The sequence below is a fragment of the Triplophysa dalaica genome, chromosome 10 (genome assembly GCF_015846415.1).
Source record: "Triplophysa dalaica isolate WHDGS20190420 chromosome 10, ASM1584641v1, whole genome shotgun sequence".
Classification (NCBI taxonomy): domain Eukaryota; kingdom Metazoa; phylum Chordata; class Actinopteri; order Cypriniformes; family Nemacheilidae; genus Triplophysa; species Triplophysa dalaica.
In genome coordinates this window covers 3,826,713-3,840,603 of record NC_079551.1, presented here as the reverse complement: position 1 = coordinate 3,840,603, position 13,891 = coordinate 3,826,713, and the positions used below count along the sequence as shown (strand labels likewise).

At 38.9% G+C, this 13,891-nt stretch overlaps 1 pseudogene; it reads left to right on the top strand.

Moving 5' to 3' along the window:
• The first annotated feature begins 2,075 nt into the window (after positions 1 to 2,075).
• LOC130429864 (SLAM family member 5-like) lies at positions 2,076 to 13,160 on the top strand (annotated as a pseudogene).
• The last annotated feature ends 731 nt before the right edge of the window (positions 13,161 to 13,891 follow it).

Genomic DNA, 13,891 nt, shown 5'->3' with positions numbered 1-13,891 from the left:
TGTTTAAAATGTATAAAATGTATTAGAAATGATGCAATACAAGCAAATACTGTGAGTGTAGTTTATTCTTTTCACTGCTGTCTTGATATGAATTACTGAAATATGAATGCACAAAAGATATGAAAAGAGAATTGTTTCTGAATACACGTTTTGACAAATGTTTCATGCAGATTGTAACATTCATTTGTTTTTAACTGTATTTTACACATTGTTTTTTATATTAGTATATTCAGTGACATGTGCAATAGATACATAAACTGCATATTTGACATGTTGTCTTTTTCAAAATATTAAATAAATAAAATAACTAAATAACTCCACGTAAATCAATGGAGTGCGATTGATGTATGAAATAACAAATGAACACATTTAATTGAATATAAAAATAAGTGTATAAAACAAAGATAAAATCTCTTAAATTTATGCTTTATTTGCTTTAATGTTCAAACATCTAAAATGTTCTTGTTTCACGCTGAACGTTTTGTCGAATGAGGTCCAGCAAGTTTTTAAGTGTTTAATACTGTATAAACTCTAGTAGATAGTTTTAAGTTTAATCAAGCTTGACTTGACACAAAGCCCACGTTAAGTTTATGTGATCCAAGCGAAGGCCTATATGTGCATGACAAATAAAGACTTGGTTACTACTGTACTGTAGATATTTTTCATAGACATTTTTTCATTAGGCTGCCCACCTCCCTTCGTCTTTTCCACTTTTTTCTGTTATGTCGCTGTCTAGATCGGAGCTGGCCACGCTCAGGATAACCAGCCACGTGCCTGTCCGGCCGTGTGTGGTGTCCTTATTGCAGCCTTATGTGTGGTTTGCACGGGTCTCTAACGCGCTCAGGAAGTTATCGATCTCCCTGTAAATTGTAGCCATTGCCTGACGCTTCCTGCTAAACTCCGGCGCCACAGACTCAAGTGACCCAGAGCAATTGGGGTTGTCCGACTCTGATGGGGAAAATGGCGAAGTTGATGCGTGTCCGGGGACCTCCCGCGGTGCGACCTTCCTCAGCTGGGCCGACTGTACCGGATCTGGGGACGAGTGGTGCAGGCCTCCTCGGTTTGGAGAACCAGGACTCCATCCAGTCATCCGTAACCTCTCAGGTTACTGCTTTTGCTGCCTTGTCACAGTCCATCTCTTATGAGATTCAAACATCAAATGGACGGGTTTACTAAGTGCTTCTGACCAGGAGAGGGACCTCGGTAATACCCGTCAAGCAGTCCAAGTAAGTGGGCTTTCTATGGCTCTCTCGGTGGTCGGAGAGCTCGCACTGTGGCTATATCAGTCAGGTCTCCCTGATAGTGAAAATAGCCAAGCTCTGTTCCATCCACATAAGCATCTATCCTCCGCACATAAAATGCCTTTGTTTCACCTACCAAGGCATATGTTATGAATTCACAGTTCCTTCTTTCGTGCTCTGTGTCTGCGTGCGGAGGCGGGGCATCACAGCTCAGAATAGAGGGTCTGAGAATCTTCACATATATAGAGAGTTGGTAATAGAGAAATGGTGATATACGTACATCGTGTGCTTCCTTAAATCCCATCACTAAGCTTCAGAGTGAACGAGAGCAAAGCAGTCTCACTCCAGCCTAGAATGTTGTATTTTTGGGTCTCGAGCTGAACTTAATATGATGTGCGCATGTCTGTCACGAGAGCACGTTCCCTCCACAATGCAGGGATTTTCACAATTCAGAGGCCAAGGATGCAATATCGCACCCGTCTCAGATTACAGGGTCGTTTGACATCTGATATACAAGTTTTGCCTCTGGACTTTCTGAGAATGAGGGGGTTCATGAAGTGGTTCTTATCTCTTCATCTCACCCCTTTATGTGACCTTGGTCACTCTGTCACAACGCTGCGCCGCTGGAGGAGTTTTACCCTCATGGTTCCCCTCTAGGGGCGAGTATGTAGCGTAAAGTGGTGATGACAGACGCATCCTCAACAGGATGGTGAGCCATAGAGGAAGGCAAAGCAGTGAATGGTGTTTGGCCCAGTACACTTCCTTCAGCCCATGTAATTGTTTGGAGCTCCTCACTGTGCGAAAGGCTCTGAGACATGTTTTGCCCCGCCAACCATGGCCTTAGGTGCTGCTCTATGCGTTTCCTCCTCTCTGCCTGATAACGCCAACCCCGGCCAGAGTAAGAGATCAGAACATGACACTGAATCTAATAGCACCCGGGTGGCCCAAAACACCATGGTTTCCAGATTTCCCTCCTCTGCTGTATGCTCAGCCGTGGCCCCACATTACGCACAGACCCTTGTCCCAGGCAAATGTGAAATTTACATCCCCACCCAAACAGGGGGGCTCTCTGGGCCTGGCCCGTGTGAGGGTGATCTGACACACATTGTGGCCTCCCCCCGACGTGTTATTGCCACAATTCAGAATGTGTCATGGTAAAAGCAACGGGGCCTAGCCTGAGCTAACAAAACTGCATCAAAAACTCAAAACACTGAAATATAAATATATATATGTAGTAGAGTAGGCGGGGCGAGACCGTGGTTCGAGTCCGGTGAGTAATTGTGAATTAGCGCCAGCTGTGCGCACACCGGGCTCGAATCACGTAGGAGATGGGAGCATAAAAGGAACGAGCGACCGGACCGTCGAAGAGAGAGGACCGGGCCCGAACTTATGTTATGTTTGTATTTATATTATGTTTTGTTCGCCGGCGGTCGTCCGTGAGGGGCCGCCGGCTGTTATATTACTTTATTAAATGTTTAAATGTTTGCCGGTTCCCGCCTCCTTCCTTCCTATACATAGCGAACCTGTTACATTGGTGCCGAAACCCGGGAGGAAGGAGAGACATGCTGTCGGAGAGTCCTCGCCGCCGAGTGGCCTCGCGGTGCCGGAGAGTTCGGGCAGCGCGGACGAAGGGCGTCCGCCAGTGGCTGCCCGAAGCGGTGGCTCTGGGGAAACGGAAGTGCACAGTGCGGCCACCGTCAAAACTTTGGTGGAACGGCGACCTTTGCTGCCGCGCCCCTGGGTCGAGGTGGGGTGGCTTTCGTCCAAGTGGGAGCGGGGGGGTTGCCGCCGTCCGCCAGAGGCCGGAGCCTGTGTCCGTCCCCCGAGGGGGAGGAGCAGGGGGCGGAAGTGCCGGGTGAGCCACCGCCTGCCAGAGGCCGGAGCCTGCGTCCGTCCGCCCAAGGGGGAGGAACAGGGGACGGGGAACCCGCCCCGACTCCCGGATAAAGGAGGAGCCACCGCCGGCCGCCAGGGGGCGGACGGTCGAGCCGTCCACCGAAGCCCCAGGGCCACCGCAAGGCACCGCGAAGGAGAGTACTCCGGCTGGTTGAGGAACGAGCGGCAGCATGTCGGGGAACCGGATTTTTTTTTTTCCTCTCTCCCCTCTCTCTTTCCGGTCGCTCCGAGGGCTCCCGTCTCCGTTGTCTCGTCTCGTCGCTGCATACCCCCCACCCCACCCCCCCCCGAGGGAGGGGGAGGGAGCTTGCACAGTCGCGGGGGTACCCCCCGGCCTGTGAGGGGTGATGGGGGTATGTAGTAGAGTAGGCGGGGCGAGACCGTGGTTCGAGTCCGGTGAGTAATTGTGAATTAGCGCCAGCTGTGCGCACACCGGGCTCGAATCACGTAGGAGATTGGGAGCATAAAAGGAACGAGCGACCGGACCGTCGAAGAGAGAGGACCGGGCCCGAACTTATGTTATGTTTGTATTTATATTATGTTTTGGTCGCCAGCGGTCGTCCGTGAGGGGCCGCCGGCTGTTATATTACTTTATTAAATGTTTAAATGTTTGCCGGTTCCCGCCTCCTTCCTTCCTATACATAGCGAACCTGTTACAATATATAATATATAATTCACATAATATCTGAATGATTTAAATGCTCTTCTTAAGTGACATAAATCAAATAAACCAAGTAGTAGTGGAGAAGAAAGAGGAACTATATTTGTGGTAAATGTGTTGAGAGTCCATTTTCTGAGAAATGAGCTCATGGAAAACTGACAACTTTAGCATCTTAAAGTGACAAACAAACAGATTGTGTCTACTGGTATAAATGTGTTAATGTGTGAGAGAACAGAGGTGAGAAACAAATAGTGCATATTAAATATACTCTGCGGCTTAATGTGCGTCAGATCAGTGGGCAAGTTCAAACCGTGAATAAACTGACCATCTTACTGAATCTGAATCTAGTTTTATCTTTAATTCTTTTTATTTTTTATTTTTTGTAGATCATTGGCTTTACTGCAATGTCAAACATGTTAGGCCATTAGGAACTACAATTGAAAATATATTTTTTTATACTCTCTGTCAAATAAACCCAGTACACTAAAATAAACATGACGTGGTTACAGGAATATCTGGAGCTCGTGTCTGTATAATGATCTGAAACTCTTTTATAGACAACATGTAGAAAATGTTGTGTGTGTTCAGCTCTAGAATCATCCTGACCTTTCACCTCATCAGCTACAGCTCTTGTATACCAGCTGTTTTTGTCTAAACAGTATTGTTGTAAATCAAGTAAACAGCAGTTTAAACTGTAGGCATATCCTGCTTATTAATAAACAAATGAGCCTCATACAATATATTTTATTATGATGACTTTTAATTTGTTTATTTTCCATAAAAAAGTCTGTCAGTACCTTTTTCCGCCAGAAGGGGGATGCTTGTAAACTAACAAACAAACAATGGCTGGGGAAATAATTATTTCACCAAATTAACAACACATTTATACATTAGTTTAGCACTTTATAGTGTAAAAAATCACGTTGTATGTTTGTAGTCATCTTCTCAGCAGGTTAATCTCCCGGAAACACAGCAGTAAAGAACCAGTCTCGTCATTCAGATCTCTACAGCGCCATCTGGTGGTTAAACAAGAAAACACACTCAAAACTTACGTGTCCAAACTTCTGAATTATTATAAAGGCCACTGAGACACAAACACAAGTCGCACGGACTGAGAGGGACTAATAAACAATAGCTTACAACTAGTACAGACAAACAAATTACACAGACTATGATATTTTAATACATTTACTTCATGTACTTGTTGCATCAAAGAGTGCAGAACAGTACTCTACTCTCAGCCAGTCTTGTCTCTTTGTTCCAAGGTTACCGCAGGATGCAGTTCATGCCCAGACCTGATGGCAGAGCTGAGAATGGGAAGCGGTGACCTGACAAGTGCTAAGAGGATAGAGCTGGATAAAGGACGCGACAACTTTGTTTTTTTCTACAACATTTCAAATGCTATTAGATTGTTAATGATAATCTTTAATTTTTATATTTTTATTAAGCCTTGTTGTGCAAGCACTGATGAGCTTGTGCAGAGGCAGCAGCTTTTGCCAGAGGGGAACTGGAATCCCCTGGTTGGGCCTGGGTTCCCCTGAGGTTTTTTTTCTCGATGGGAGTTTTGGGTTCCTCACCACCACCTGCCTGGCCGGGGGGGCTGCTTTAGAATTCATACTTGTATTAAATGTGTCTCATGTACAGCTGCTTTGTAACAATGAAAATTGTAAAAAGCGCTATATAAATAAAGTTGAGTTGAGTTGAGTTGTATGTTTTTGTTTTTTTAAATGCTTTATTTGAACATTTTGTTTTAACAAAACAATGTTACAACAGAAACTTAACATTTAATTAATGAAGAGAGAGAAAATAAAAACATTAACATGGCTCGAAACAGACAAGACAAGAGAAAAAAGAAAAAAAAAGAAAAAAAAACAGGAGAGGGAGTTACACAAATAATACAAATATTACAAATTAAATAGGTTGTAAGTTCTTTGTGCTTTAATATTGGAAGAAAACATAATTGTTTTTAAATACAGTTTTATCTCTTGTAGAAAGACAATAAAAATAGGTTTGCTATTAGAAAATTTACATTTACCTATATAAAATTTACATAGAGAATTTACTTCATTTATGTGATATTAAATACAAGACTGAAGTGATGGAATACCATCTATCCGGTGGAGTTCAGCTGCATTGCCGCCATCTGGTGGACTGGAGTGAAATGTATTAACCCAAAGGTTTTGATTTCAGTTAAGGAAAATAATAAAAACTTCATTTTATTCATGAAATTATTCGAATACAATAACACGTTTAGCTCTTAAATGTCCAGCAGCTCTGGATTTCTACTGAAACCAGTTTTACTGAGATCTCAGCTGTAAGTGATTTATTGTGAACAGCAGAGGGCGCTCACACGAGATTTCCTCATGGGTTGTCATATTAAACACTGGACTTTAAATGAGACGTTATTTTATTACAAACCCTCTTCAGAGTTTTCAAGAGTGTAAGGACCTGATTCATCTAACATTTTAGTGTTTTATCAACACAAAAAATAAGGTAATTCCCTCGTCTCGCCAGAAGATGGCGCCCACAGCGCTTCCAGAGCACCGAGTGTCCGAATTTACTCACTTGTTTTCACCCTCCTTAAAGTGAACTATATTAGTGAACTAATGTAGGGAATAGTGAATAAGTGTATATTTTTAGGGTTCGCGCCCGAAGGGCTACAAACCTATTGTATTTGTTAGGATTTTTATTCTTCTACTTATTATTATTATTCTGCCATAAAACTGATACTGCGGCCCAAACCGTAAGGCCGACAGAGCTGAGACTCAGTCAGATGGTAGAAGTCCTTGTCGCTACTCAGATTCACGGAACCAGCCAAATCGGCCCATAGGTGGCGCTATAGCAATACCAAACGCGTTTGCGCTTGTTACTCCTAAACCGTTTGTCGCACACCCAAGTGTCTTATATCAGTTTAATCACTGGCTCAAAACTTAAAAAACGTATATCTCCGATTTCATTTCCGGTATGCACATTTTTTCGCTATTTTGCATTTTATGAAAGAAAAAAAATGAACTAGTCTCTGTATTTTTGCCCTACAGTTCTGTGGAGTGTGAATATGAATAATTATTATTTTTAATTGAAATTTTCATCCCCGATCGCTAGGGGGCGCAAAATGTCCAAACAGGAAGTAACATATTGAACTAAAATGGCCATAACTCCTGAACTGTTTGAGATATCTTCATGGGGGTCACAATAAAAAAAAATGCGTTTTGCCACTAGGTGGCGCTATAATTTGAATGAGCTAGAAAATGGCTATAACTACGCAACAGTTTGCCCGATTGACTTGATATTTGGTATGGAGGGTCTTTGTCTCATTCTACATGAATATCTAAAAGGACATTGGCGTATCTTAAAAAACATTGGCCAATGAAGTTTGCGCGCTTATTAGACCGGGTTAACGGAGGCCGAACAAAACGACGCTCGCTGGGCTTATTCGTCTCATGGTCTTTAAGGTCTGTAAGAAATATGAACTCATTCTGCCACCGGGGGGCGAAATAACGCTTTAGGAGTGCTTAAACAATTGTGTATCACGTGACATTTGACATATATATATATATATATATATATATATATATATATATATATACCCCAACTAATGGTATCATATGATAGTACTCTTCATTCTGAGCAACTTTGCCTCTGGAACAACTTCTGTCGATCAAACGGTTCGTGAGTTATCGCTGATGAGGTCAAAAACCTACTTTCGTGAACTAGTCGTTGGATTTTCGACCGATCGGAACCAAAACAATGCAGATGACTTCTGTGGAAAGTGATTGTAAATAATTATTGAAAAAAAGTTGAAATTTTCTTTTACGGTCGCTTAGGGGCGCCAAAATAAAAAAAATGGGCGGAGCCTATCACATTTAAATGGCCATAAATCCAGAACGGCTCAACATATCATCATATGCCTCGGGAAATATATGTAGACCTTCACTCCGAGGTCACGTACAAAATAACGTGGCGTTTTGACACTAGGTGGCGCTATAACAGTAAAAATGGCAAAATGTACATGTCTTTTGGTGGCCTAGACAACTTTGTGTCACGTGACATTTGACTTATACACAAACTATTGATATCAAACATTAGATCTCCTCATTCATAACAACTTTGCCTCTTGAACCATTGATGTCTATCAAATGGTTTGTGAGTTATTGGTGATGATGTAAAAAACCTACTTTTGCTAACTTGTTCAAGGATTTTCAAGCTATTTCAAAATTTCCACCAAAGTACATTTTTTTAGACTCTCTAGGTCAATAATAATCAAAAACATGTTGAGTTTTTTTAGTTTTGTGACCATAACAGGGTCCTTTTTGATATTAGCGTGAAACGAGTATGGTGAAGGTCGCTAGTCCTTAATAAATAATCCAACTGACTTGCCATTTAGTACTATTATACATATTATGATACTTAACAATCATGCAAAATCAGATGCTCATAGGAAGAGGCATTCCTTCATAAGAGTCAAAAAGGTGAAATATCATTCATTTCAATGGCTTTCTTATAGAGTCACTAGATCACAATGCATGTAGCTTTGCTTAAGGAACGATAAATATGTGCAGGATAAAGGTGTGTATGTTTATGGGTATCATTTCCCTCTGTATCATAAGAGTGTGAACGCACTCTATAGTTCTGTGTGTCTTGCGTGATCGAGACTGTGCATGTGTGTGGAATGAAATGTGTTTTACAGGAAGACAGTGTTAAAAAATATAATATATTACACATTAAACGTTGCTGCATATTTACACAGCTATAAATATAGCACATGTCTGGCTGCTTTTATGATGCTGTATTGATATATATATATATACAACACACCTTTATTAGATAAAACCAGTTTAATTGCATGTAAATATGCATTAAATTAACAAAAAAGACCTATATCTCTGCAATAGAATGTCATAGAGACAAAGAAGTTGCTTCATTCTACTCATGGAAAAGTGTATTATAATATGACAGGTGACAAGCTATGCCCATAGCAACTAAACAGATTATCTTAACAATCATTTACACAGACCTATATCTCTGCAGTTGAATATTGTAGAGACACAGGGGTTCTGTTAATTTCACTTGTGGCTTAATGTGTTATCAATTGGCAGGTGCCATAGCACACCCATAGCAACTAAACTGTTAACTTAGCAACCATTAAACTAGACCTCTATCTCTGCAATAGAGCATCGCAGAGACACTGGAGTTGTTTTGCATGACTTGTGGTTTGATGTGTTATTAATTGGCAGGTGCCATTCCACGCCCATAGCTACAAACGGATTAGCTTAGCAACCTTTTAGCAAGATCTATATCTCTGCAACTGTATTAAACGTTTCTGACATTTTACTTGGTGCGCAAGAGTGTCGTCCGTCCTTGATCTGTTATGGTGCGATTCTTGAAACTGGTCGGCGATGGCAGACGTACCTTAGATGCCTTAAATCGCTCGAACCCGCTAAATGCTGCTTGTTTAATGTATTTTTGATAAGCAATTTTCATTTGACTTCACATATTATTTGAATATTTGAATTTACATATTATGTTATCATATTTATTGACAAATGTGTTTAAAAAAATATGGATTAAAATGTGACATACTTATGCCAGGTTTAAATAATTTCAATGAACGATTTTTTTTATTTCATCTAGTGCTGCTGAGTATTGTATTCTTGGAGGCCTGCATGGTGTAGTAGTTACTTACTACTTTTTATAACATGTGTACACTGATTCTTGGTTAATCCACTTCTTCATTCATCATTAGTTCATGTGGAAGTATTCATTCAGATATTAGTAAATTATTATTTATTGTTTTAAAGTGTTACCTGTTTGGAAACTTGACACATTATATTCAGTTAACAGTTTATTTATGGTTTTATTCCTGGGTTTCTATAATTGTTAAACTATAGTATTCATCAGTGGATTATCTTTAAAAAATATATTCAGAACATTCATAAGGGATGGATATGTTGTTCAAGTCATTTATAAAATCTGTGGGTCTACTTATGAGATTTCCCACCGAAATCACAAGCCACACATTAATCTGCAGACACAAAAATGTACAAATTTGAATTGACGTTTTTAATTTATTAATAATGACATACTGTATTGTCACATTTAAGCATATTGAACACAAAACTAGGATGTGTTAACTGTTATAACAGCCACTACAAAAGAGTCAGTTTATCAATTAAAGGACAATAATGATCAGATGCAAACACTTATCATTGCTGTTCTCATTTTGTGAAATCTAAAGCGATATAAAAATGACGTTCATTCAAAGCAGAACAACACAACTCTATCACATTTTCTATTATTTACAAATCTAGTGCATTTTTCGAGTTTGATAAGGCAAGAGTTATTCAGTTAAGTGCTTTATGAAGTTTTTATATCTGTATTGGATCATTGATCCGTGTCAACAGCAAATTAATGAAAGTCTGTTTAACCTGTTATCCAAAATGATGTAACTTTTGCCGTATAAAGATTTTATTACTTGAGGTGAACAGTACACAGAAGCATATTTTCATTGAGAAGAACACATTTAAATACATGTGATTATTAATATTTTGCTTATACACTGTATTGCATTAAAAGTTTATGCAAAGCATGTTTTTCGTGAAAAAAACACCCCTTTCAACCTAATCCAAATTCCCTACATTAGCCCCTGGGCCCGGTTGCATAAAGCACCTTAAGTGTTATTTTCCTGTGAGTGTGCCCTTAAATATACCTTAAGCTTTACTTAAGGTATTCTCCTATTGTCTTTGGTAAAGGGAAATCATTCCTTAAGTGTTCAAATAAGTGTTCAGATCAGAAACTGTGTTCAACAAATATTAGAAATTGAATTGAAGTTGAAACAGATCCTGACCCGTAAACATCAGCTCAACATCAGCTGACATTAACCTGTATATTGTGCTGTTTTTAATTGTGTATTTAATGTGTCATATCAGAATTTTATGTATGTAAAAAAATCATGTCGTGTCTCAAAATATAACATACATGACATGTCCATTATACTGATTTCTAAAAATGTAAATGAAATCAAATGAATGTGCAGATCAGTTTTAATACTATATTCAGTAATATTCGATTAAACATGGCGAAACAAATAACACAAGTATGCTGGAATTATACATAGCAATATTACTACTTAAGTTCCTTTTAACGAAGAATACCTCCAATCCCAATACTGACTCATTCATTAATTCATTAATTAATTCATTAATTAATTCATTCATATATTATAAGACTTTCAAAATTTAAATAAAAAAGTGAATGTTGACAACCTGTTGTTTCCTGAGCGGTCAGTTCAGCTTTTAAGATGTTTGAACAGGAGGGGGCGCTCGCACTGCACACTGTAAAGGAATGGATGATGATATAAAGATATTGGACATCATTTAGATGCTTTTTTAAACAGGGGAGTTCATGCTATTACAATTCATAATGTAATGGGATTATCTTTTTTTACATTAAATCAATAGTATTGTGTCAGCTTGGACATTAAAAGAAATGATCGCATTTATGATCATAATAGGCTACTTAAAATCGGATCCCACCCACAAGACATCTAAAGGAAATGAGAAATGACTATAACAAGAAGTGTTGATCAGACTCAAGTCAGTGACGGAACATATTCACTTGTCGTTCATGAGTGTCAGGATCCATTTATAACATCTCTGTTATTTGTCTGTGGTTTGTGAGCTATTGATGGAAATGTCTCATGTGATTTTATTGTGTTTGCTCTTCTGGAGTGTGTTTGGTTAGTTTCACTTCTTTTTCAGCACAGAATAAAACTGCCAAAGATGGAAAGACAGATATTGTTTAAGATGAGCTCAAGAGCTTCGGTGTGGATCAAATATAAAATAATTTAACAGAAGGTTGTGTAGGAGCATTTACATGTGAAGACACGATCTGTCTGAGAGATCATAAGATCTGAATGAACTTCAGTAAGTGTTGTTGTGTATTTTTCAGGTGTGTTTGGTTGTGTCTCTGTGTCAGTGACTGAAGGAGATTGTGTTACTTTGTTTGTGAATCTGACTGAAACACAGATGAAGAAGGGAATCTCCTGGAAGTTTGGATCTTATGAAAGTGTCATCACTGATATCATGAGTGGACACATCCCTATATCTGATGACAAACCTGATAAAAGATTCAAAGACAAACTGCAACTAAACAAACATACTGGAGATCTGACCATCACAAACACCAGCATCACAGACACTGGACTTTATAAAATGATCAACAACAAGACAAACGAACAACTCACAACATTCACTCTTACCATCTATGGTGAGAAGAAAACAAATATTCACTAATAAACATTTTTATTGGCAATCAACTTTATTAAAACATATATTTGTCTGATGCGTCACTATATTATTAAATATATGTACTGTGCGTCAATTACAATCTAAATATGAAGTGTGAATAAAATCTCAATCTAATTTATATTCTTTAATTTATTATTTCCAGCTCGTCTGCCTGTTCCTGTTATCTCGAGAGTCTCATCATTATCAGGAAGCTCAAATTGTTCTGTGTTGTGTTCAGTGATGAATGTGTAACATGTGAGTCTCTCCTGGTACAAAGGAAAGAGTTTATTGTCCAACATCAGTGTGTCTGAACACAGTAACATCAACATCTCTCTTCATCTGGAGTGTCTGAATGATTCTTACACATGTGTGATCAACAATCCCATCACAAACCAGACTCAACATCTCAACACTGATGACTGTCACAAGTGTTCAGGTGAATCATTTTCTTAACACTGAAACCTCACCTTTAAAGGAATTTTACAGAAACATGCAAAAAATATTTTTGACCCAAATGATTTTTAGATGGAAGTTTATGGAAGGCAGCAATCATACATCCACTCAAATTTAATTAATCGTGCATACATAGTTTGAAAAATTGTGATGAATCATATCTAACCTTTATTATACCAGATTTCTCAGAAAACTTCATCTGCTGTTGTGGTTTTACTGAAGCTGTGATCCGATTGGTCCTCTCTGCACTGGTGGGTGTGGCTGCTGTTGCTGTTGTGGTTTATGACTTCAGATCAAGAAGAGATGAACAGAAGAGATCAGATAATAAATGACAAGGGATTAAGTGTATTGAGTCAATTGAGAGCATACAGTATTTTGAATCTGATAGAGAACAGAGCAACAATCATTTCTGTATTATTTTCTTTCATTTTCACATTCTCAATAGGAACCAAGGTTGGTTCTAGGGTGAGTAGATCCACAACCAATTCAAAGGCCATCAGAGGCAAAGCCATCCCATGAATTGGAATTTAGCATTTAGAATTAGAATTTATTCGTATAGTTGTGATCTGTTGTGCTGTTGTTGGATCTGTGATGATTGTTGCAGCACTTCTCATCTTCTGCATCTGCAGAAAACACACACACACACACAACAACAAGGTAATCTAAAACATCTAATACATATATAAAAATATATTAATTGTTTTTTCCTAATAAAGTTTAGTTAAGAAATTTGTGTGGAGAAATCCAGCTCACATGTGTTTTATTGAAGCAGATCAGGCCGGTGAAGATCAGATCCTTTACGCAGAGACAACCTTCTATAAAGGACAAACACATAAACCGATGAGATCATTCATGACTGTGTCTCTGTATCTGTATTTCAGAAGTCTATCACATTTAAACAGTCTTTGAAGCTCTAGGTGTGTGTGTGTGTGTTGTTTTAAAGAGTGTGCCTATCTTAAATAAATTATGAAAATGTGACTTTCTGGTTTTACAATTTTTCTAGCCAATTAAAAACATTGAATTAGTTTCAAACTATGGAAAAGTTTTATGGCTTTATAGGGGTTTTAACAAATCCTCAATGTGTGAATTTCAACAGGACTGAATATTTGTGTAATATGTTGTCATAAATGGCCAATAATATAATAATGTGTGTTTGTTGTGTGTGTCTGTCAGAGATGTGTGGTGGAGGATGATGTGGTGTATGCAGGAGTCATGAGAAGATGATCAAACTCTCTGTCCATAGACCATCAGATTACAGTAACTATGTCTGCTCAACACACACGTTTAAAATGTATTAAATGTCATTGAAATGATGCAATTCAAGCAAATTTCGATTTTGGATCTATGAAATAAGA